Below are 27,430 nucleotides of genomic sequence, written 5' to 3'. Positions count from 1 at the left end.
CTCACCTCTATAAGAAAAAAGGTGGCGTAGATTGGCTACTTACTCAGTGCTACACTTACTAACGCTTAATTCTCAGTAAGAGAGCAAAACATGGGAGAGAAAACCAAGCAGTTTGTTCAGGCATAATTGATAACTTGAGAATTGCCACTCTCATGCCAGTTATCCTGCTCAGAACTTCACAACAAATACTAACAACAAATCTCATATTATTCACCTGCTTTTAACCAAATCCCAATTAGTTGACAGTTTTAGTTTGTATCCTGTGAAGTTCTTACGGTAATAGTCACCTGCTTTACCAAATCCCAATTACCTGACCGTTTTAGTTGGAACTTAAAAGCAACACCATAAAATATGTTTGTTTTACGGGGTCAGTTATAGTTTTACAGCAAATGAGGGTTAAGGACAAGGGCACATCAGATTTTTCCACTTTTTAGATTAAGGTATTCAAACCTGTGATATTTCGGTTGCTGGAGCAACACCCTAACCACTAGGCTACCTGCCGCCCAACATTACATACTATTCACCTGCTTTACCAAATCAGGACATTATAACTGTATTTGAATTGCATTTGAATGAAGATGACAGAACTTTTTTGTTTAAATATATGAGGTACTAAGTAATAGGTAACTTATCATTTAAAATGTATACAGTGATCTAACAAAGCCTGAAGAGTTCAATCGTCCATTTACATTCTCACCTTCTACATTAATTAATGTGTCAAACATCAAGGGGCTAACCACAACAGGCAATTTTCTTCACAGCAATAATAGTTTCATGATAATAATGCTTCATGATAGCAGCACCATTTTCATATTGCATTGCATATGTATCTACCCCAACCATTATTGAGCATATACAGAAATCCTGAAGCCCAAGGCAAAAAATGTACAACAAAATTTGACTCTTGGAATTTAGTATGTCATTTGAATTACTTATCTCGTTCAAACAACTTCATTGTTATTTTCTTTTAATAAGGTGTCATTTGTTATGCAGTGCCAGTTGTGCTTGTCAGACCATTGATGCAGCCATTCATTCACTGATGCCATCCATTGATATGATTATTAATTGTCAGTTTTTGATAGGGCTGCGTTTGAATGCAAAAGCATGCGTGGGCCAACATGATCTCACGGTTTTACCAATTTGACTTCAGATTCTGACATGCATCCATGTTTTTGGCACCCTTGGCTGCTCCTCCTACTCAGCATCTTCATTCATTAATTCCAGATGCTTAATTTAAAGGGGCAATCAGCAGTTGAAACAATGACGATCCATATCAACAGTATATACTAAACAAAAATATAAATGCAACATGTAAAGTGTTTGTCCCATGATTGATGAGCAGAAATAAAAAAAATCCCAGAAATGTTCGATACTCAAATTTTGTGCACACATTTGTTTATATATCTGTTAGTGAGCAGCTCTCCTTTGCCAAGACAATCCATCTACCTGACAAGTGTGGCATATTAAGAAGCTGATTAAACAGCATGATCATTACATAGGTGGTGTGGTCAATAATTGGCCACTCTAAAATGTGCAGTCTTGTCACAGATGTCTCAAGTTTTGAGGGAACGTGCAATTGGCATGCTGACTGCAGGAATGTCCACCAGAACTGTTGTCAGAGAATTGAATGTTCATTTCTGTACCATAAGCCACCTCCGACATTGTTTTAGAGAATTTGGCAGGATGTCCAATCGACCTCACAACCCCTGCCACGTGTAACCACACCAGACCAGGACCTCCTAATCCAGCTTCTTCACCTGCAGGATCGTCTGAGACCAGCCAACCGGACAGCTGATTAAACTGTGTGTTTGCACAACCAAAGAATGTCTGTACACACTGTCAGAAACCGTCTCAGTGATGCTCATCAGGGTGCTCGTCGCCGGCACAAGGGTGTTGACCTGAATGCAGTTCGGCAAATGCTCACCTTGGTTGGCCGCTGGACAAGTGTGCTGTTCACTGATGAATCCCGATTTCACCTGTACTGGACAGTGTACTGGACAGTGTGTATAGTGATGTGTGGGTGAGCGATTTGTTGATGTCAATGTTGTGAACAGACTGCCCCATGGTGGTGGTGGGGTTATGGGTATGGGCAGGCATAAGCTACGGACATTGAACGCAATTGCATTTTATCGATGACAAGTTGAATGTACAGAGACACCATGATGAGATCCTGAGGCCCTTTGTCGTGCCATTCATCTGCCGCCTTCACCTCATGTTTGAGCATGATAATTCACAGCCCCATGTCGCAAGGATCTGTACACAATTCCTGGAAGCTGAAAATGTCCCAGTTCTTCCATGGCCTGCATACTCACCAGATATGTCAACCATTGAGCATGTTTGGGATGCTCGGGATCGATGTGTATGACAGCGTGTTCCAGTTCCCACCAATATCCAGGATACATTGAAGAGGAGTGGGACAACATTCCACAGGTCACAATCAACTCTATGCGAAGGACATGTGTCGCGCTGCATGAGGCAAATTATGGACACCAGATACTGACTGGTTTTCTGATCCTACCTTTTTTAAAAGGTATCTGTGACCAAGAGATAGGTATCTGTATTCCTAGTCATGAATGTATTTAAATTGACTGATTTCCTTATGTGAAATGTAACTCAGTAAAAACATTGAAATTGTTGCATGCTGCACTTATTTTTCTGTTCAGGGTAGTTCTAACCATGTTTTGAGGCAAAAATGTTGTTTACATTTACTTTGTTATAAACATTTGAGTAAAGCAAGATTCTATGTTGGGTTCTGATGTGGTATGACAGTTAAAATAAGCTCGTGAGGCATTTTTACGTTATATTCTTTAATAATCGTCGTGTACATGTTATTTTATAAGTCAAAAAAAAGTATGTAGCAACTCCAGGTTACCATTTTAAGGGTGAAGGTTTTGGATAGGGTAAAAAAATAATTTACCACTTGGATTGAACATGCAACCTTCGGAATGATGATGCTGAGCAGTAGGAGCAAACAAATAACACTGAAAACATTTGACAATTGGAGCAATGTGGATAAGTGGCAGAATCGGCTGTCAAATTGGTAAAACCGTCTGATATTGTTGGCCCACTTGCATTCTCTGGCATTCAAAAGCAGCTCTATCAAAGAACTGTCAATGAATAATCATATCAATGGAGGGAATTAGTGAATGAATGGCTGCAGCAAAGGTCTCAAAAGCACAACTGGCACTGCATAAAAATGAGGCCTAATTAAGTATTTTGAACAGATAATAAGCCATTTAAACGACGAAATAACTTGTTTGGACGACTTAGTATCACGTTTGAACGACGTATTTTCAATGTGTTTTTCAGAGATCAGCAGGTAAGTGCTTGTGCAAAATAAAAAAGGTGAGTAAGCAGCATTTACGTGTGTTTTCCCTCCACTAACTACACCACTGAAGGTAGCCATTATGAAGCATGTGAGGTAGCCATTACTGAATTTATGAGGTAGCCATTATTGATGAGGTAAACTCCCCCTGAGTGAGCATGTGAGGTAGACTCCCAGTGAGTGACAGACAAGGAGTACTGCATTAAGTCAGCAGGGCTTGTTGGTGGTGAAATACTCTATTTACAAAGAACTCTAGTAGTCCTGCAGGACAGCACCCAAGGGATGGTTTGGAGTCACGGTCTAGTTGTCAGCTGATTTGCACTGGCAATAAGAGGCTATTGAGTTCCGATTACAGTGATTATCTCAATTAGACAAATACAAAACAGCAGGGGACATAAAAAAGACTTAATCGCTGGTGTCCTTCTGCATGTCAGGAATTACCCCTCCCCTACACACATCTGACCCCATCTCCCCTTGTTCCCCTCTGTATTTCACAACATTAAGTTGAGCAGTGCGAAAGGTACCGGGTCCAAATCTAATCAAAACTGTGCCGAGCAAATGAATCCCTAATTAAAAAGCTGCTGGCTGATTGTAAGGCTTGCCACTTGATGGGAGCAAACTGTCCTTTCTCTGGTACACATCAGAGCCTCTAATTAGGTAGGGAGTCAAAGATCCCATTGAGTTTTTCCTCTCCTAATCAGGAATCAGGATTAAGTTAATGACAACCCACCAACCATACGAAAGCACACAATGAAACAGGCTGTTTACACTTCCCATGGGTGATGGAGACTGCAGGAAAGAACCTGGAGTAATAGAGTAAATGTAATATTATAGATTTTAAATGTGCATTATACATGCGAGTGTTATGATCAGGGTGTGTAGTGTTTGGAGAAATCAGGAGGTAGGGAGGAAATAAACAACACCTCACTACAGGAGAAGAAACCACTTACATGTCCGAAGGATGCACTCTGCAAGTACAAGCACATAAATTTAATTTAGCCTGCGGTCAGAGTGCTAATTTGGCCATTGACTTATTTGGCAAGAGCTAATATATCACAGTCAGTTAAGAGAGTGTGAGCCACTGAGCATATGGTGACTGGTCCCTTTCCAAAGCCAGGAGATAAAAGTGATAACAGATTACGGGTCATTACCCCAACATCAAACACTATAGGGGAAGACAGTTTGTTAGGCCACATGGGAACAACAAGACTGACTCCAGAAGTCATAAAACCAAATCAGATGGACAATACCGATCAGCATCAAAGGTTGAACCTGTTAGGTAGACCAATCTATGGTGTTACAGAAAGCTTCCTTTGGTGCTATGGCTACAACTCCATGTGGAGTGCACTTCTGATACTTGTAATGCATTTGAATCCAGCAGAGTCAGGAAAAGCCTGATTGACATAAAAGCCATAACATCCTATTCGATGGCCAATATTGATAGGCTAAACCTACTAGGAAGACCACTCAATGCTCTAACAGACATACTTTGTAAACGGCTACATCTCTTTGCAGTGTGACTTCTAATGCATTCAATACCAGTAGTCAGGGATCATTTATTTATAGTTCATTAAAGATGATCACTCAGAAATGTTCATGACTCTCCGCCTTTTGGATGTAATTAGTGTTCATTTTGTTAATACAGTACATCAACGGGCCTGTCCGAAAAGAGCTGAACATACATCATCACTGTCTGTGTGTATGGGTGTGTATGGGTGTGTATGTGTGTGTGTGTGTGTGTGTGTGTGTGTGTGTGTGTGTGTGTGTGTGTGTGTGTGTGTGTGTGTGTGTGTGTGTGTGTGTGTGTGTGTGTGTGTGTGTGTGTGTGTGTGTGGAAATAATGAAGGCCATATGAAAAACAACTGCAATGTCCTGAGGAGCGGATGGAAAGATGTGTGGGGGACTGCCTGTCAGTTAGCGGTGAGTGTCCACATACAAATAAGTATAAATCCTCTCTACTGAGCTGCTTCCTCCTCTCTCTCCTCAAGGCAGGCAAAACATCGCTAGGTGAGTCGTGTCTTGATTGGCCACTAAGGGAGAGTTTTTTCTTTATTACTTTAACCAATAAGACATACAGTGCATTCTGAAAGTATTCTTCCACATTTTGCTACGTTATGTCCTTACTCTAAAATTTATGAAATATTTTTTTCTCATCAATCTACACACAATGCTCCATAATGACAAAGTGAAAACAGGTTTTTAGAAATACCTTATTTAAATTAGTATTCAGGAGTTTGCTATGAGACTCGAAATTGAGCTCCTGTGCATCCTGTTTCCATTGATCGTTCTTGAGATGTTTCTACAACTCGATTGGAATCCACCTGGGGTAAATTCAATTGATTGGACATGATTTGGAAAGGCACACACCTGTCTATATCAGGTCCCACAGTTGACAGTACATGCCAGAGCAAAAACAAAGCCATGAGGTCGAAGGAATTGTCCGTAGAGCTCCGAGACAGGATTGTGTCAAGGCACAGATCTGAGGAAGGGTACCAAATCTGCAGCATTGAAGGACCCCAAGAACACAGTGTCCTCCAGCATTCTTAAATGGAAGAAGTTTGTATCCACCAAGACTCTTCCTAGAGCTGGCCGCCTGGCCAAACCAAGCAATCAGGGGAAAAGGGCCTTGGTCAGGGTGGTGACCAAGAACCCGATGGTCACTCTGAAAGAGATCCAGAGTTCGTCTGTGGAGATGGGAGAACCTTCCAGAAGGACAACCATCTCTGCAGCACTCCACCAATCAGGCCTTTATGGTAGAGTGGCCAGACGGAAGCCACTCCTCAGTCAAAGGCACACCATAGGCTGCTTGGAGTTTGCCAAAAAGGCACCTTAAGGACTCTCAGACCATGAGAAACAAGATTCTCTGGTCTGATGAAACAAAGATTGAACTATTTGGCCTGAATGCCAAGCGTCACGTCTGGAGGAAACCTGGCACCATCCCTACGATGAAGCATGGTAGTGGCAGCATCATGCTACTGGGATGTTTTTCAGTGGGAGACTAGTCAGGATAGACGGCATGATGAATGGAGCAAAGTACAGAGAGATTCTTGATAAAAACCTGCTCCAGAGCGCTCAGGACCTCAGACTGTTGCGAAGGTTCACCTTCCAACAGGACAATGACCCTAAGCACACAGCCAAGACAATGCAGGAGTGGCTTCAGAAAGAGTCTCTGAACGTCCTTGAGTGGCCCAGCCAGAGCCCGGACTTGAACCCGATCTAACATCTCTGGAGAGACCTGAAACCAGCTATGCGGCGATGCTCCCCATCCAACCTGACAGAGCTTGAGATGATCTGCAGAGAAGAATGGGAGAAACTCTCCAAATACAGGTGTGCCAAGCTTGTAGCATCAACACTGCCAAAGGTGCTCCAACAAAGTACTCAGTAAAGGGTTTGAATATTTATGTAATTGTGATATTTCAGTTTTGTGCTTGTTATAAATTTGCAAGATTTCCAAGAAACAGTTTTTGCTTTGTCATTACGGGGTATTGATGAGTAAAAAACAGTTTAATCAATTTTAGAATAAGGCTGTAACGTAACAAAATGTGGAAAAGTTCAAAGGGTCTGAATACTTTCCGAATGCACTACAAGTTACTTCCAAAATGGCAACCTATTCCATATACAGTACAGTGCTCTTTTATTACAGCTGCTACTGCTACTGTGTCACGCCCTGGTCTTAGTATTTTGTGTTTTCTTTATTTATTTGGTCAGGCCAGGATGTGACATGGGTTTATTTTGTGGTGTGTTTGTGTATTGGGGTTTTTCGTAGGTTTTAGGATTGTGGCTTAGTGGGGTGTTCTAGCATAGTCTATGGTTGCCTGAGGCGGTTCTCAATCAGAGGCAGGTGAATCTCGTTGTCTCTGATTGGGAACCATATTTAGGCAGCCATATTCTTTGAGTGTTTCGTGGGTGATTGTTCCTGTCTCTGTTAGTTGTCACCAGATGGGCTGTATAGGTTTTCACATTCAGTTTGTTGTTTTTGTATTGTTCGTGTTTTTTCTTCTAGTTGACTGGCAGATCTGGAAGTGATCATAAAAACAATGGTAAAAAATATTACAGTAACAGTATTGGATACAGTAAAATACGGTACGCTAACACGCGGTACCTTTTCTACGGTAATTATAGACAACTCTCTGACTGTAAGTTACCATAAAATAACAGGACATTTTTACAGTGTAGTGCACTATATAGGGCATAGGGTGCTATTTGAGAGACAGACATGCATTAGCATGTACATCTACTTGTTGGGATGTGTGATTATCTCAACTGATTATCTTGTTGTTTGTGTCTGTACGTGCACTTGGAGTGTTTGTATTTGACCGTTACGATTTATATGCTGTCACATTTGCCAGCTGTGCTATGCTGCAGGAACCAAACAAGTGTTGGTGTCAACTGTCTTGCTAGGAAGCTGCCTAGATTCATCTAAGAGTTAGCATCTCTGAAAACATAGAAAAGTGCTGATGGGGAGTTGGAGAAGTTAAGGATATGTGTCTTTAGGGACGAGCTCTCTGTCTTTCCACAAATAGGCAAGGAGGAGAGGGGAAGCGGTTTGAGAAAAAGGGGTTGGCTCTTCAGCGCCAGGCCTCACATTTGCAATTAGCGAAGAGGGTTTGTTTTTTATTAAATTTCAGCCCTTATTCTTCGCTCAAGAGGACTTAATCACTTTTTATGTGGGTGCGCTTGATTATTGCTTGATTATTGCTGCATTTAGTCCGTGCTTCCCCCAATCATATCCTCATAGCACTCTCTTGACAATTTATGTGTCACAGTCTTGGGCACCTTGGTGATGATGGAACACACAGCTCATGACCATGAATTGGGAGATTGTGATGGGGTCATGATAAAGATGTGCTGTTTGTCGCTGATGCACATCATCTTCCCTAATGGCTGTCCTCTATTTTGACTTTTACTGCTGCTGGGGGAAATAAAATTAAACCCGGCACTCAATATGCACAAAAAGCTTATTTCTATCAAATGTTGTGCACAAATGTGTTTACATCTCTGTTATTGAGCATTTATAATTTGCCAAGATAATCCATCCACATGCCAGGTGTGTCATATCAATAAAATGATTAAACAACATGATAATTACACAGGTGCACCTTGTGCTGGGGACAATAAAAAGGCCATAAGCGGGCTCTAACATCATTTTAGAGAATTTGGTATCATGGGGGCGAGTGGTTTGCTGATGTCAACGTTGTCTGTACACAATTCCTGGAAACTGAAAATGTCCCAGTTCTTTCATGGCCTGCATACTCACCAGATATGCCACCCATTAAGCATGTTTGGGATGCTCTGGATCGACATGTACGACAAAGTGTTCCAGTTCCCGCCAATATCCAGAAACTTCGCACAGCCATTGAAGAGGAGTGGGACAACATTCTAGAGGCCACAGTCAACAGCCTGATCAATTATATACAAAGGAGATTTGCCGCGCTATATGAGGTAAATGGTGGTCACACTAGATACTGACTGGTTTTCTGATCCACGCCCCTAACTTTTTTTTAAGGTATCAGTAGTGACCAACAGATGCATATCTGTCATGTGAAATCCATAGATTAGGGTCTATTAATTCATTTAAATTGACTGATTTCCTTATATGAACTGTAACTCAGTAAAATCTTGGAAGTTTTTGCATGTTGAATTTATATTTTTGTTCAATACAATTGATGTTCACAGTAGAGGTCTGTGCGGGACTGATTTCTATACCACACCTGCCTGCTGCTGCTGACTAATTTTCCGACTCCCACTCAATCATGCAAGAACTAGTCCTGAACCCAACCGCAGACACTCAATGTTATTTTAGGTGTATGTGTTGCAGCTCCCTTTGCAGGCCCATGCCAGCAATTTTGACACCCTAGTCAAGATCAAAATGTGAAAAAATTGCCTTAGAAATAGGTTAAAATACCAGAGATTCTCACATGGCTATTGGTACAGATATTTATATACAGTGAGGAGAACAAGTATTTGATACACTGCCGATTTTGCAGGTTTTCCCACTTACAAAGCATGTAGAGGTCTGTAATTTTTATCATAGGTACACTTCAACTGTGAGAGACGAATATCCGGAAAATCAAATTGTATGACATTGTAATTCATTTGCATTTTATTGCATGACATAAGTATTTGATCGCCTACCAACCAGTAAGAATTCCGGCTCTCACAGACCTGTTAGTTTTTATTTAAGTAGCCTTCCTGTTCTCCACTAATTACCTGTATTAACTGCACATGTTTGAACTCGTTACATGTATAAAAGACACCTGTCCACACACTCAATCAAACAGACTCCAACCTCTCCACAATGGCCAAGACCAGAGAGCTGTGAAAGGACATCAGGGGTAAAATTGTAGACCTGCACAAGGCTGGGATGGGCTACAGGTCAACAGGCAAGCAGCTTGGTGAAAAGGCAACAACTGTTGGTGCAATTATTAGTAAATGGAAGAAGTTCAAGATGACTGTCAATCACCCTCGGTCTGGGGCTCCATGCAAGATCTCACCTCGTGGGGCATCAATGAACATGAGGAAGGTGAGGGATCAGCCCAGAACCACACGGCAGGACCTGGTCAATGACGTGAAGAGAGCTGGGACCACAGTCTCAAAGAAAACCATTAGTAACACACTACGCCGTCATGGATTAAAATCTTGCAGCACACGCAATGTCCCCCTGCTCAAAACAGAGGATGTCCAGGCCCGTCTGAAGTTTGCCAATGACCATCTGGATGATCCAGAGGAGGAATGGGTGAAGGTCATGTGGTCTGATGAGACAAAAATAGAGCTTTTTGGAAGAAGAATGAGTACAACCCCAAGAACACCATCCCAACCGTGAAGCATGGAGGTGGAAACATCATTCTTTGGGGATGCTTTTCTGCAAAGGGGACAGGACGACTGCACTGTATTGAGGGGAGGATGGATGGGGCCATGTATCGCGAGATCTTGGCCAACAACCTCCTTGCCTCAGTAAGAGCATTGAAGATTGGTCGTGGCTGGGTCTTCCAGCATGACAACGACCCAAAACACACTGCCAGGGCAACTAAGGAGTGGCTCCGTAAGAAGCATCTCAAGGTCCTGGAGTGGCCTAGCCAGTCTCCAGACCTGAACCCAATAGAAAGTCTTTGGAGGGAGCTGAAAGTCCGTATTGCCCAGCGACAGCCCCGAAACCTGAAGGATCTGGAGAAGGTCTGTAATGGAGGAGTGGGCCAAAATCCCTGCTGCAGTGTGTGCAAACCTGGTCAAGAACTACAGGAAAAGTATGATCACTGTAATTGCAAACAAATGTTTCTGTACCAAATATTAAGTTCTGCTCTCATGATGTATCAAATATTTGTCACACAATAAAATGCTAATAATTACTTAAAAATCATACAATGTGATTTTATGGATTCTTTTTTTAGATTCCATCTCTCACATTTGGAAGTGTATGATAAAAATTACAGACCTCTACATGCTTTGTAAGTAGGAAACACTGCCGATTTTACAGGTTTCAAATTATTGTTCTCCCCACTGCATATACAGTACCAGTCCAAGGTTTGGACACATCTAATCATTCAAGGGTTTTTATTTTTACTATTTTCTACATTGTAAAATTATAGTGAATACATCAAAACTACGTGTGAAAGAACACATATGTTGTAACCATGTTGTAACCAAAAACATGTTAAACAAATCAAACTGTATTTCATTTTTGAGATTTTTCAAAGTAGCCACCCTTTGCCTTGATGACAGCTTTGCTCACTTTTGGTATTCGCTCAACCAGATTCATGAGGTAGTCACCTGGAATGCATTTACATTAACAGGTGTGCCTTGTTAAAAGTTAATTTGTGGAATTTCTTTCCTTCTTAATGCATTTGAGCCAATCAGTTGTGTTGTGTCAAGGTAGGAATGGAATACAGAAGATAACCCTATTTGGTAAAATAACAAGTTCATATTATGGCAAGAACAGCTTAATTAAATAAACAAAGAGAAACAACAGTCCATAATTACTTTAAGACATGAGGTTAGTCAATCCGGAAAATCTTCAAGTGCAGTCTCAAAAACCATCAAGCTCTATGATGAAACAGGCTCTCATGAGGACTGCCACAGAAAAGGAAGACCCAGAGTTACCTCTGCTGCAGTAGAAAAGTTCATTAGAGTTACCAGACTCAAAAGCTGCAGCACAAATAAATGCTTCACCGAGTCCAAGAAGCAGACACATCTCAATATCAACTATTCTGAGGAGACTGCATGAATCAGGCCTCATGGTCTAATTGCTGCAAATAAACCACTACTAAAGGACACCAATAAGAAGAAGAGACTTGATTGGGTCAAGAAACACGAGCAATTGACATTAGACCAGTGGAAATCTGTCATTTGGTCTCATGAGTCCAAATGTGCGATTTTTGGTATCAACCACAGTGTCTTTGTGAGACGCAGAGTAAGTGAACAGATTCTCTGCATGTTTGGTTCCCACCGTGAAGCATGGAGGAGAAGGTGTGTGTAATGAACCTCGTCTGTCGTTTGAAGAGAGTCAGACCGAAATGCAGCGTGTAGGTTACTCATGACTTTTAATAAAGATAAAGCGGTACATGAAATAACAGAAAATACAAAAACAACAAACGAGTGAAACTAATACAGCCTATCTGGTGACTAACACAGAGACAGGTACAATCCCCCACGAAATACAACGCGCACTCAGGCTGCCTAAATACGGTTCCCAATCCGAGACAACGAGAATCAGCTGACTCCAATTAGGAATCGCCTCAGGCAGCCAAGCCTAACTAGACACACCCCTAATAATACACACTCCCAATTAATACAAACCCCAATACGAAATACAACATATAAACCCATGTCACACCCTGGCCTACCCAAACATATAACAAAAACACAAGATACAATGACCAAGGCGTGACAGAACCCCCCTAAGGTGCGGACTCCGGGACGCACCTCAAGAGCATAGGGAGGGTCCGGGTGGGCGTCTGTCCATGGTGGCGGTTCTGGCTCGGGACGTGGACCCCACTCCATAAATGTCCTAGTTCCTCCCCTTCGCGTCCTAGGATACTCCACCTTCTCCGCCGACCATGGCCTAATAGTCCTCACCCTGATCCCCACATAACTGAGGGGCAGCTCGGGACCGAGGGGCAGCTCGGGACAGAGGGGCAGCTCGGGACAGAGGGGCAGCTCGGGACAGAGGGGCAGCTCGGGACAGAGGGGCAGGGGACAGAGGGGCAGTTCGGGACAGAGGGGCAGCTCGGGACAGAGGGGCAGCTCGGGACAGAGGGGCAGCTCGGGACAGGGGCACAGGAGGGGGCAGCTCAGGACAGGGGCAGCTCAGGAGAGGGCAGCCCGGGACAGAGGAGCAGCCCGGGACCGCCAGCCCAGTACTGAGGGGAAGCCCGGTACTGAGAGGAAGCCCAGTACTGAGAGGAAGCCTAGTACTGAGAGGAAGCCTAGTACTGAGAGGAAGCCTAGTACTGAGAGGAAGCTCAGTACTGAGAGGAAGCTCAGTACTGAGAGGAAGCTCAGGCAGGTAGTAGGCTCCGGTAAATCCTGGCTGGCGGAACTGGAAGATTCAGGTTGACGGGCAGATCTGAAAGATTCAGGTTGACGGGCAGATCTGGAAGATTCAGGTTGTCTGGCAGATCTGGAAGAGACTGGTTGTCTGGCAGATCTGGAAGAGACTGGTTGTCTGGCAGATCTGGAAGAGACTGGTTGTCTGGCAGATCTGGAAGAGACTGGTTGTCTGGCAGATCTGGAAGAGACTGGTTGTCTGGCGGCGCTGGGCTGACTGGCGGCGCTGGGCAGACTGGCGGCACTGGCGGCGCTGGGCAGACTGGCGGCACTGGCGGCGCTGGGCAGACTGGCGGCACTGGCGGCGCTGGGCAGACTGGCGGCACTGGCGGCGCTGGGCAGACTGGCGGGGCACTGGCGGCGCTGGGCAGACTGGCGGCACTGGCGGCGCTGGGCAGACTGGGAGCGGTACTGGGCAGACTGGGAGCACTGGCGGCGCTGGGCAGACTGGGAGCACTGGCGGCGCTGGGCAGACTGGGAGCACTGGCGGCGCTGGGCAGACTGGGAGCACTGGCGGCGCTGGGCAGACTGGGAGCACTGGCGGCGCTGGGCAGACTGGGAGCACTGGCGGCGCTGGGCAGACTGGCGGCACTGGCGGCGCTGGGCAGACTGGCGGCACTGGCGGCGCTGGGCAGACTGGCGGCACTGGCGGCGCTGGGCAGACTGGCGGCGCTGGGCTGACTGGCGGTGCTGGGCAGACTGGGAGCACTGGCGGCGCTGGGCAGACTGGGAGCACTGGCGGCGCTGGGCAGACTGGGAGCACTGGCGGCGCTGGGCAGACTGGGAGCACTGGCAGCGCTGGGCAGACTGGGGCACTGGCGGCGCTGGGCAGACTGGGGCACTGGCAGGCGCTGGGCAGACTGGCGGCACTGGCGGCGCTGGGCAGACTGGCGGCACTGGCGGCACAGGCAGGCGGGAGACTGGCGGCGCAGGAGAAGAGAACGGCTCTGGCGGCGCTAAACAGGCGGGAGACTCCGGCAGCGCAGGAGGGGAGAAAAGCACTGGCTGCACTGAACAGGCGAGGCGCACTGGAGGCCTGGTGCGTGGTGCTGGAACTGGTGGTACTGGCGCGAGGACACGCACAGGAAGCCTGGTGCGGGGAGCTGCTACCGGAGGACTGGTGTGTAGAGGTGGCTCTGGATAGACCGGACCGTGCAGGCGCACTGGAGCTCTAGAGCACCGAGCCTGCCCAAGCTTACCTGGCTCGATGCCCACTCTAGCCCGGCCAATAGGAAGGGCTGGTATGTGTCGCAGCTGGCTCTGCACCCGCACTGGAAACACGCTCCATAGCATAACACGGTGCCTGCCCGGTCTCTCTAGCCCAACGGTGAGCACAGGGAGTATGCGCAGGTTTACTACCTGGCATAACTATTCTCCCTTTTAGCCCCCCCCCAATATTTTTTTTGGGGTGACTTTCCGGTTTCCAACCGCGTCGCTGTGCTGCCTTCTCATACTCACGCCTCTCCGCTTTAGCTACTTCTATTTCCTCCTTGGGACGGCGATATTCTCCTGGCTGCGCCCAGGGTCCTTTTCCGTCTAATATCATCTCCCAAGACCAGAAGTCCTCATATTGCTGCTCCTCACAATTAACAGGGAGAGTAGGCTCAGGTCTGACTCCTGACTCTGCCACTCTCTCTCTGCGCTTTCCCCGTTACCTACGGTTCTCGCTCTGTAACGCCGTGCTCTCCTTTTCGATTCCATCAGTGTATAGCCCTCTTCGCATTGCTGTAGGGAATCCCAGGCGGGCTCCTGCACTCGCTCTGGGTCGGCCGCCCACCTGTCGATTTCTTCCCACATCGTATAATCCCTGCTTCTGCCGTCCATAACGTCCTCCTTTAGATCCTGCCAGTTCACACGCTGCTCGGTCTGTGAATGGTGGGGGATTCTGTAATGAACCTCGTCTGTCGTTTGAAGAGAGTCAGACCGAAATGCAGCGTGTAGGTTACTCATGACTTTTAATAAAGATAAAGCGGTACATGAAATAACGGAAAAAACAACAAACGAGTGACACTAATACAGCCTATCTGGTGACTAACACAGAGACAGGTACAATCCCCCACGAAATACAACGCGCACTCAGGCTGCCTAAATACGGTTCCCAATCCGAGACAACGAGAATCAGCTGACTCCAATTAGGAATCGCCTCAGGCAGCCAAGCCTAACTAGACACACCCCTAATAATACACACTCCCAATTAATACAAACCCCAATACGAAATACATCATATAAACCCATGTCACACCCTGGCCTACCCAAACATATAACAAAAACACAAGATACAATGACCAAGGCGTGACAGTGTGGGGGTGCTTTGCTGGTGACAATGTCTGTAATTTTTTAGAATGCAAGGCACACTTAACCAGCATGGCTACCACAGGATTCTGCAGCGAATCGCCATCAAATCTGGTCTATGCTTAGGGGGACTGTCATTTGTTTTTCAACATGACAATGACCCAACACCTTCAGGCTGTGTAAGAGCTATTTGAACAAGAAGGAGGGTGATGGAGTGCTGCATCAGATGACCTGGCCTTCATCATCACCCGATCTCAACCTAATTGAGATGGTTTGAGCCAACGAGTGCTCAGCATATGTAGGAACTCCTTCAATACTGTTAGAAAAGCGTTCCAGGTGAAGCTGGTTGAGAGAATGCCAAGAGTGTACCAAGCTGTCATCTAGGCAATAACCCCAAGCAAACTTTTACATTTGTGACAAAGTGGCTTAAGGACAACAAAGTCAATGTTGAAGAAAAAGAAACGCACACCTATTTAGGCGAGGTACTGGCTAGCGGTGTAGAAAACTTGACAATAAAAGAGAGCCGCACACTCTAGGAGCTCAGATGCAAAAATGTAGTACCAACGTTTCGACAGCCAAGCTGTCTTCATCAGGGTATCAATGATGAATTTTTGCATCTGAGCTCCTAGAGTGTGCGGCTCTCTTTTATTAAGTTTTCTACTCCGCTAGCCAGCACCTCGCCTAAATAGGTGTGCGATTCTTTTTCTTATAGATCACTCCAATACATTGACTTTGTTGTCCTTAATCCACTTTGCCACAAATGTAAAAGTTTGCTTGGGGTGGTTAATTTTTCAAATGTATTGGAGTGACCATCACAAAGCCCCGAACTCAATCCTATAGAGAATTTGTGGGCAGAACTGAAAAAGCATGTGCGAGCAAGGAGGCCTACGGACCTGACTCAGTTACACCAGCTCTGTCAGGAGGAATGGGCCAAAATTCACCCAATTTATTGTGGGAAGCTTGTGGAAGGCTACCCGAAACGTTTAACCCAAGTTAAAGAATTTAAACGCAATGCTACCAAATACTAAGTTTGAGTTTATGTAAACTTCTGACCCACTGGGAATGTGATGAAAGAAACAAAAGCTGAAATAAATCATTCTCTCTACTATTATTCTGACATTTTACATTCTTAAAATAAAGTGGTGATCCTATCTGACCTAAGACACAGAGTTTTTACTAGGATTAAATGTCAGGACTTGTGAAAAACTGAGTTTAAATGTATGTGGCTACGGTGAATGTAAACTTCCGACTTCAACTGTACACACTGCCGTTCAGAAGATTGGGGTCACTTTGAAATATCTTTATTTTTGAAAGAAAAGCACATTTGTTATCCATTAAAATAACATCAAACTAATCCGTAAATGACTATTGTATCGTAATAGGGTTTTCTAATTATCAATTAGCCTTTTCAAATGATAAACATGGATTAGCTAACACAACGTGCCATTGGAACACAGGAGTGATGGTTGCTGATGATGGGCCTCTGTACGCCTATGTAGATATTCCATAAAAAAATCTGCCGTTTCCAGCTACAATAGTCATTGACAACATTAACATCGTCAACACTCTATTTCTGATCAATCTGATGTTATTTTAATGGACAAAAAAAACCTTTTCTTTAAAAAACAGGGACATTTCTAAGTGACCCCAAACTTTTGAATGGTAGCGTAAATATAAATACTGGTGGGTATAGACAGTATTGACGGTATATTAATAGAAAAGGTGTGTACAGTTCTATAGGATGTGCCATGACTAGAATAGAGTATATACATATAAATTTGTTAAACAGCATGTAAACATTATTAAAGTTACCTATGTTCAATGACTATGTACAGTACGTAGGGAAAGCATTTCAGGGCAGGGTTCTGCGTGGAGGCCGGCTAGTGGTGATTGTTTAACAGTCTGATGGCCTGGATATAGAAGCTGTTTATCAGTCTCTCGGTACCAGCTCTCTGTCCCAGCTGGGTGAACAGGCCGTGGCTCGGATGGTTGAGGTTCTTATTGATCTTCTTGGCCTTCCTGTGACTCTGGGGGCTGTAGATGTACAGGGGCAGGCAGTTTTTTATTTTTTAAGGATCCCCATGAGCTGCTGTCACTCCTGGGTTTCCAGCAGCATTAAGGCAGCTATACAAAATGATAAATATTACATGACATTAAATTTCATAACACTTTTCACAACACATTAAGTGTGTGCACTCAGGCCACAGCCTACTACCACATACACTGTATCTACAATTCAAAATCCATGTGTACGTGTGTGTAGAGTGCGTGTCTTATCATGTCTATATGTAAGCGTTTGTCTGTGCCTGAGTGTGTGTGTCTTCCCAGTCCCCACTGTTCCATAAGGTGTTTTTTTAATCTGTATTTTAAATCTAATTTTGCTGCTTGCATCAGTTAATTGATGTGGAATAGAGTTCCATGTAGTCATGGCTCTATGTAGTCTGTTCTGGGCTTTGGGATTGTAAAGAGACCTCTGGTGGCATGTCTTGTGGGGTATGCATGGGTGTCCGAGTGCTAGTAGTTTAAACAGACAGCTCGGTGCATTCAGGATGTCAATCTCTCCTCCACTTTGAGCCATGAGAGATTGGCATGTGTATTATGAATGTTAGCACTCCGTGTACATTTAAGGGCCAGCTGTGCTTCCCTTTTCTCAGCCAATTGTAATTGTAATCCCTCTTGAGAAAGTGTACACCCGATGGTGCGTTGGACTGACCACAGAACCCTCTGTAGAGCCCTGCTGTTGCGGACGGTGCAAATTCCATACCTGGCAGTGATACAGCCCGACAGGTCTCTCAATGGTGCATCTGTAGAATTTTACAAGGGGCTTAGGGGTCAAGCCAAATTTCTTCAGCCTCCTGAGGTTGAAGAGGCGCTGTTGCACTTTTTTCAACACACTGTCTGTATGAAGGGACAGTTTCAGGTCGTGTCAGTCCTGTGCACGATAGGAAACTTGATGCTTTTGACTGTCTCCACTTCGGCTCCTTTGTTTTGTTGACATTGAGCGAGAGGTTATTCCTGGCACCACTCAGCCATGACTCTCACCTCCTCCCTGTAGGCTGTCTCGTCATTGAAGGTAATCAGGCCTACCAATGTTGTGTGGCCAGCAAACTTGAGTTGGAGACATGCGTGGCCACGCAGTCATGAGTGAAAAGGGAGTACAGGAGGGGGTTGAGCACGCACCCCTGTGAGGCTCCCGTTTCGAGGATCCGCGTGGCGGAGGTGTTATTGCCTACCTTCACCACATTGGGTAGGCTCGTCAGGTAGTCCAGGACCCAGTTGCACAGGGAGGGGTTCAGACCCAGGGCCCCGAGCTTAGTAAAGAGCTTGGTGTTGAAGGCTTAACTTCTACTAAATGTCGGAAATGTACAGGGCAGCGCTATTGCGATTGATTCCTCTATGGATCTGTTTGAGCGGTATGTGAATTGTAGTGTTTTGGGGTTCGTTTCCTTGTTCCTTGTCAATCATTGGCTCATTGGTGAAATTAGCATTATGACAATAACTTTAATCAAATCATTCAAAACATTTATTATTGCAATTGCAGACAGAAGTTGACACCAGGAACATAGCATGTTATTTTATCAAACCCGAAGTCCAGCCCTAGTGATGTCACTGCCTATGTCATTATCTTTTACTCATGAGACCAAAACCATGCCTACCAACACTAAAACTCTTGTTTACATAGCTATCTAAACTTAGAAGTAAATGTCCAAGTTGATTTATCGTGGAATGTCTGACTAATCTCTTATCTCTCTCCCTGCAGAGTTCTGTCTTCACAGTCACACATTTCTCAGAGGGGTCGCTTTATAAGAGGCAAAGTGACCAGAGAACAACTGTAGAACAATACTGAACCTCTATAATGAATATATATTGTGTCGTCTAGGACCTTATAAATGTAAGGAGGGCGGGGTCTTATAATGTAAGGAGGGTGGGGTCTTATAACCCCTCCCCTTCTGTTACTATAACATAAGCATAATCAATTATTATAATACATCCGACATTTGGTTCTCCACCCATGCATGTAGCCTACAGGCTTTTTAATTGACTCCACGCATAGGCACATTTGATCTTGCATGCTCAACACAAGAGAGCAGAGGTAGTCCACTGAACTTGAAGCAGAATTAGCCTACTGGAGTTTGTGAATGGTGTGACAGGTGCTTTAAAAACCCATTACAGTCCTGTCTTAGCAAGGGGTTCAGGGGGGTTCAACTAAGTTATACGGAATTGTTTAAGGTCATATCAAGGATCATTTAGCTATTTGATTTATAATTTTAAGACCCCTTAAAGCACATATGTCAGAGTCAAGGCCCGCGGGCCACATCCGGCCCGCGAGAAGGTTTTTTACGGCCCCTGGGATGATCTTGATTTATTATTAGAACCGGCCCGCAGACCGCAGCAAGCCGGCAGCCCGCAGATCTTTTACACGCACCAATACTACATTTCCCACAATGCAACGGTGACGCACCGAGCAGTAGGCTGCTTCATTTCAATATTTATTGGCACAGCAGTTGTCAGCATCACAGTAAAATTAACTTTCAGATACCCATCAAAAATGGCAAAACGGAAGGTGGACACTGAGAACCGGGGTTTCAAACAAGGTGGGAGTCGGAGTATTTGTTCACGGAGGTAGCTGGAAAACCTGTGTGTCTTCTGTGTGGAGAAAGTGTGGCGGTACTGAAAGAGTATAATCTGAGACGACATTATGAAACGAAACACGCGGACAAAAACAAGAATATGGACATGGAACAAAGGCTACAAAAGGCAGAGGAATGAGGCCTCAAATCTCGACAGGCTCTGTTCAAAAAAGCCAAATCACAAGGCCAGGCTGCTGTCAAGGCCAGTTTTATTTTGGCAGAAGAGATCGCTAAATCAGCCCGGCCATTTACGGAGGGGATTTCATCAAAAACTGCATGATTAAAGTTTGTGACAAAGTTTGCCCAGAAAAAAGGCAACTCTTTTTAAATGTGAGTCTGAGCAGAAACACCATTGCCGAATCAATCTAAAAGAGCAGCTTGTGAAAAAGGGAAAAGATTTCATTGCATATTCCTTGGCTGTGGATGAGAGCACCGACATTTCTGACATTGCCCAGTTGTCAATTTTCATCCGCGGAGTGGACTCCAGCCTTGACAGAGGAGTTTTTGGCTTTACGTCCTATGCATGGCACAACTACGGGGCATGATTTGTATGAAGAGGTGTCAAGATGTGTAAATGAGATGGAGCTGCCTTGGGAAAAACTCGTGGGTTTGACAACCGACGGAGCACCTGCGATGTGTGGACACAGGAGCGGACTGGTGGCGAAGATACGGGAAAAGATGCAAGAGGAAAACGCGACAGGTGAGCTGACAGCTTATCATTGTATCATACACCAGGAAGCGTTGTGCGGTAAAGCCTTGAAAATGGAGCATGTAATGAGCATCATCACGCGCACAGTTAACTTTATCAGAGCCAAAGGTTTGAATCACCGCCAGTTCAAGGCATTTCTGACGGAGTTAGAAACGGAGCATGGTGATTTGCCTTATCACACAGAGGTGCGATGGCTAAGCCAGGGAAAGGTGCTTCAAAGATGTTTCGAGCTTCGTGAGGAGATTTGTCTGTTCTTGGACAGCAAAGGGAAAGACACAACACAACTCCGAGACGAAATGTTTCTGTGTGAAATGGCTTTTCTGTGTGACATTACGAGTCATCTGAATGCAATGAACTTGCAGCTGCAGGGTCGGGATCGTGTCATCTCTGATATGTACAGTACAGTGAAGGCATTTAAAACCAAACTGACTCTGTGGGAGACGCAGATGCGGAAAGAAAATTTGAGCCACTTTCCCAGCTGCCAGACCATGAAAGAGAAGCTCTCTACCAGTGCGTTCCCGAGCGCACAGTTGGCTGATAAAATAGGTATGCTTGCCGCTGACTTTCGACGCCGATTTGCTGACTTTGAAGCACAAAAAGCAGGTTGGAACTGCTCGGTAACCCATTTGCTGTTGACGTGGAAAGCTCACCACCAAACCTCCAAATGGAGTTGATTGACCTCAATGCAATGATGCACTGAGGGCAAAATATGCGGCAGTGGGTGCTGCGGAGTTCGCCCGTTTCCTCCCGACACAATGCCCCAGCTGCGCATCCAGGCTGCTCAAACGTTGTCTATGTTTGGCAGCACATACCTGTGTGAACAACTGTTTTCTTTGATGAACTTGAACAAAACATCACACAGAAGTCGACTTACTGCTGAACACCTCCACTCAATTCTGAGGATTTCCTCAGCTCAGAGCCTTACCCCGAACATTGATGAACTTGTGGAAAAGATGGGACACCACCAAGTATCACCCTCAACCTCAAACAAGTGAACATTACTGTGCAATCACATATTTAGAGTTTTTACTCAGTTCAAGTTTAAAAGTTAAAGTTTAATATTTGTTTTCACTGCATGTTACTTCTCCTTAAACAAAGTGTTGTTTTTGATTAATAGATTTTTGCACTTTATTTTATTGTATTTCAATCCAATTATATTTAAAAATATTTCAGTTGAGTGGATGATAGAAAATTGCTATTATTGTTTTTTTCTTTGAAGTAAATTTAGCCCACTTTTGCTAAAATAGAAAATATAGGCTACTGATGGTGCCTTGAATACCGGTTTCTTTCATTTAATGTTCATGTTATGGGGATTTTTATATAAAGGAAATTTGTCTTTTGTGTCTGTTGAAAATTAAAGATTACTGACAGAGCCATAAGAAAATATTGCTTTATTTATCTGATCATATTGGAATATATTTGTTAGGTTTTCAGTAGGTTCAATTAGGTTCACTAGACTATATGCGTCATTTAAACATTTTTCAATGAACATTCGAACAGTCCGGCCCTCGGCTTGTAGCTAAATTTTTTATTTGGCCCTCCGTCCATTTGACTTTGACACCCCTGCCTTAAAGTATATATTTTCTCATGAATATTTAAAAAATAATTTACTAATATTTTTTTTTTTTAATCTGAAGGAAGTTTGTTCTGAAGTAACTGTCCTATATCTGATATGAAAGATCTTCGTTTTTTAACATGTATTGAAACCCTTATCTTTGGCACTAAACAGACTCCATACATACTGTACTTCCCATTCATTTTTTCAACTGGTACATTCAGGGAACATTCAGACATTATTGTGGGGCGTCCTAGAGCAAAACAGAGAACATCATCGTGTCCGTGTGAGTCTCGTAGTAGTTTGTAGATGCATCCAGTACAAAACCCCTGTCACTTTCTGGCCTAAGTTCCTTTTTTATGTCTTTGTGTTAGTTTGGTCAGGGCGTGAGTTGGGGGGGGGGTAGTCTATGTTCTTTGTTCTATGTTGTATTTCTGTGTTTGGCCTGGTATGGTTCTCAATCAGAGGCAGCTGATTGAGAATCATACTTAGGTAGCCTGTTTTCCCCATTTTGGTTGTGGGTGATTGTTTTCTGTTTAGTGTATGTCACCTTACAGAACTGTTTCGTTTCTTTCATTTTGTTTTGTGAGTTCAGTCAATAAATTATGACGAACAGTTACCACGCTGCATATTGGTCCGATCCTTCTTACTCTTCCACAGTCGAAGAAGAGATTCGTTACAACCCTAGGTGCACTGAAAGGCTGAGAAAAATCAATACACAACTATGGATGCATGACACACACACAAGCAGGTGGTGTTTCAGGGATCTGGAAAGTGGTTTAAACTTGTGAGTGCACATAACCTAACTGTAACTGGGTTTAGAGTTTTGTAAAAACCAACTCTTGGAGGATTGTTTTTTTTTCTGTATTACAAACGGTGAATGACGCGAGCTGTGACAGTGTATTTTATTCTGTTCTAAATTACCACTCAATGGGTAATGAGCATTCAGAACCCAGCAAGCGCTCAGCTCAGCTCCTTTGCAAAGCATGGGCGCAAAAAAAGCAATTTAACTAAAACCCTTGCTTCACTTTTTTCCACTGTAGCATTAAATATAAGACAGTTGCCTGATTCTGTCACAGCACAAACCATTTTATAGCGGTATGAATAAAACATTTAGGTACCTTTAGAGGTTGGCATTTTGCTCTACAAATTAAAGGTCCCGAAGAGTCATTCTAATTCCCTTGTAAAACAGACGTTTGACTGACTAAACTATCACCCATCATTTTTGTTTTGGATAGTAATGCTCAAAATTAGTTTTTTCATCACTAGCCACCTGGAAGTTTGAAAAGACAGGCTGAGTGGGCTGGGAGTTTATATTCATGAGCTCACCTTGACTGACTGCTCTTTAAAATGCCTATGTCAAGCAACTTAGATGCAGTGTTGCAGTACAATCATCTTGAACCAATTTGGTGATACACAAACCAACTCAAACGACATTGAAATTGCATCAATGATGTCCCAAAAAAATTCATAGTTCTCCCGTTTGGCATGTTTTTGATGATGTGGTTCAGATCAGCACTGACGGATGTGTTGACTTGACAACTAACTGCGAGCCATTATTAACTAGCTAACACCAGACACAGATAAAAGGGGAAACATATACTGTAGACATTATTGAAACATATACATATACTGTATCTTTGCCATAGATGAATAGGGTAAACTTTTAATTATATTTTCTGACACCATACAGTACCATTTTGGCACCAGTAGAGCAGCTATTTAGCTATTTAAACCACGCCCTTCTGCAAACACACCTTTTCCGATGTTGGTTACAAGGTGGTACTTATTTAAATTAGGTAAGAGAATATCATGTTACCATTGGTGTATTAAAATGAGAGCGTTAGGGTGATCTCACCCTATCCCTTAATAATCTTGCCTCCTTAATCCAAGTGTTTGATACAGAGGGGCCCAGTTACTTCATGATGAAAGTTTATCAATGTAGAAGCACCAGTCATTTTTTCTAATTTGTTCTTCATACTTTGATCTGGTTTCATGCAAGTTCATGAAAAATATGTAACTTTTTAGGCCACCCAACCAAATTAACATAGAAATGTTTCTCATAGATATGTAATTCTCATTCTTATTCTCCAGTCTTCATTGAAAGCAAGTCTAAGAAGTGGTAGATCTGTTCTATGTGCACTATTTCTATGCTTCCGGTTATTTGAGTTTAGTTTTGCAACTTTTACATTTGGTTTTGTACACCACCTTCAAACAGCTGACAATACAATACATTTAATTTTATGGGAAATATATTTCACAGCGGTTTAGATGGTACAATGATTATCTTCACTATGCTTGTTTTGTCACATAAACTGAAATAAGGCGGAGCGATTTCTGCATAGTGCATCTTTAAATGCATGCCTCCTGACAGTAACCTGAATAAAATCCCAACTGATGGTTAAATGAACCCATATCAGTTCAAAGGCGTGGCCTATTGGTGGCATAGCTTTCAGATTGTTATTTCTGGCTAACCATGAGAGTAAATGTCATTCATGTTCATCATTTTGAGTTTGTACACTGCAAATAACATGTAAAGTCAATAGTTTTGCACATTGCTTTACATGACATGACGTCTTGCCTTTTGTGCTGTTATCTGTGCCAAATTATGTTTGTACCATGCTGTGTTGTCATGTGTTTCTCCCATGCTATGTTGTTGTCTTAGGTCTCTCTTTATGTAGTGTTGTGTTGTTTCTCGTGACGTGTTTTGTCCTATATTTTCATTAAATTTATTTTAATTCCCAGTCCCTGTCCCCGCAGGAGGCCTTTTGGTAAGCCATCATTGTAAATAAGAATTTGTTCTTAACTGACTTGCTAGTTAAATAAATACAATAAAACATAGTTCTATATACATTTTACAACATTTGAATCGTATTTAAGTGGTAACTATTGCAAAATGTATAGGCACTTAGGGAGCTCATACACTTATGTAAACTTTATTAATTGTCCAACATCAGTATCCAACGTGTGAACAATAGAACGGAACAGGTTATGACATTTATTCTCACGGGTGGCCAAAACTAACTAGCGGAAAGCCACACCCCTACTAAACCATGCCTACAGTCTTCTGATCTGACCTGGTGGTTCATAGCTCAATAACCCAGCATCAACAACCCAATTTGAAGGGTTGTATGTGACCCAACTGCCTAATACTTACACAAATTGGGTTGTTTTAATCCAGCATTTTCTGGGGTGTAGAGAGAGTAGGGGCATATGGGCATGGAAATGCAATTTAAGACTTGTTTTAGAATGGGCATTGTCATACAACAGAATAGCATACTACTAATAAGTAGTGTAACAACATCAGGGCACCGTGTGGCTTTCCCTGGGTGGCATGAACACATCCAAACCTCCCCCTGGGCCTGTGTGCGTCTTCCTGTCTGCTTCTCAAATAGCACACTATTTGTTATATAGTTCACTATATAAGAAAATGGTATCATTTGAGACGCAGCCACCGGTCTCACTGTACATATCAGCACAAGGCCAGTCCCTTACCTTGTATTTCTCTCTCTCTCACTTACACAGACCTGTAATTTCCCAAATGCATGGGTCCCCAGAGAAGTGTCACTGGGGATTATACTACACACCGCAAGTGGATTAGGGACACAGTTTGACAGACTGGCTTCCACACTCGCTCATTCAAATTCTGAGGTAGTTCTGCAATGTGTGCATATATGGATCCCACTACCACGTGTGTGTGTCCGTGTATTGGGGTACAAGCTCCGAGACAGCTTGTACCCCAAGCCAGAACACTGCTAAACAGTCATAAGACTGCTAAATAGTTAATTAAATGGTAACCTGGACTATCTGCATTGACCCTATCTTGCACTGACTCTATGCACACCCCTTACGGAAAAACCACATGTGAAATTTCCATGTGGCTTCGGAACACTTCACATGTGATGATAAATCACATAAAGATTCACAGGTGATGCCCTGCAAATAAAAATCTGCCGTAAGGATGTCAAGAAGTTGCAGTCTTTTCAAATATTTGACATACATGATAACATTTTGTTTTATTTTATTTATACAGTAATTATTCATATTATTCATTATTATGTCCTCATCTTGGATTTGAACTCTCAACCTCTTGGTTCACAGCATTCTGATCTTCCTGCTATGCCACCATGGCTGTGTAAATAACTGATTTTACTTTGAAGTCCAAAGTGTAGGAATCCAAGTATGTTAAAAATACTCCCAAAGAAACCATTATATTTATCATAGTGATTCAGGTGTAACATTAAAACAAAATAATATGCCCCACCAACATTAAAAAACTATACAGTAAGCACTCAAATTGCTGAAATAGTAAATTAAATCAATGCTGAGAGAATAGTCAGATGAACTGATAAACAGCAGTGCAGGTGAAAAAACCCACACACATGTCGACACACACAGACGCAAGCACACCACCATGCACATATGCATAAGCACACACACACATTTCATTGTGTTACAGCCTGAATATCATTTTGTGTCACTGGCCTACACACAATACCTCATAATGTTAAAGTGGAATAGTGTTTTAAGAAATGTTTACAAATGAATAAAAAATGTTGAGTCAATAAATATTCAATCCCTTTGTTATGGCAAGCCTAAAAAAGTTTAGGAGTAAAAATGCTTAACACATCACATAATAAGTTGCATTGAGTGCAATAGTCTTTATTAACATGAATTTTGAATGTCTACCCCATCTCTTTACCCCACACATACAATTATCTGTGAAGTCCCTCAGTCGAGCAGTAAATTTCAAACACAGATTCAGCCACAATGACCAGGGAGGTTTTTCAATGCTTTGCTAAGAAGGGCACCTATTTCATGTTTTTTGTAATATCCCTTTGAGCATGGTAAAGTTAGTAATTACACTTTGGATGGTGTATCAATAGACCCAGTCATTACAAGATACAGGCGTCCTTCCTAACTCAGTTGTCGGAGAGTAAGGAAACTGCTCAAGGATTTCATCATGAGGCCAATGGTGACTTTAAAACAGTACAGAGTTTAATGGCTGTGATTGGAGAAAACTGAGAATATATCAACAACATTGTAGATACTACACAATTCTAACTTAAATGACAGAGAGAAAAGAATAAAGAATAAAAATATTCCAAAACATGCATCCTGTTTGCACTCAAGTAAATCTGCAAAACATGTGGCAAAGAAATGTAGTTTATGTCCTGAATACAAAGTGTCATGTTTGGAACATGTCCAAAACAACACCACTGACTACCACTCTTCATATTTTCTAGGGAGTTTTTTTTATAAAAAGAAAGGAATAGAGCAAAGCACAGTTAAAATCCTAGAGGAAAACGTGGTTCAGTATGCTTTCCAACAGACACTGGGAGTGTAATGGCGTTCTTCGTTTGTCAAAAGAGAGT

At 43.2% G+C, this 27,430-nt stretch overlaps 1 protein-coding gene across 1 annotated transcript in view; it reads right to left on the bottom strand.

The window, feature by feature from the left end:
• The window catches only part of LOC118361557 (cadherin-18-like), a 215,768-nt gene that overhangs the window by 137,258 nt on the left and 51,080 nt on the right, over positions 1-27,430 (bottom strand). The gene's annotated exons all lie outside the window — the stretch shown is intronic.

This window comes from Oncorhynchus keta, chromosome 28 (genome assembly GCF_023373465.1).
Source record: "Oncorhynchus keta strain PuntledgeMale-10-30-2019 chromosome 28, Oket_V2, whole genome shotgun sequence".
In the NCBI taxonomy this organism is placed as follows: Eukaryota; Metazoa; Chordata; class Actinopteri; order Salmoniformes; family Salmonidae; genus Oncorhynchus; species Oncorhynchus keta.
This window is presented reverse-complemented; position numbering and strand designations above follow the sequence as displayed.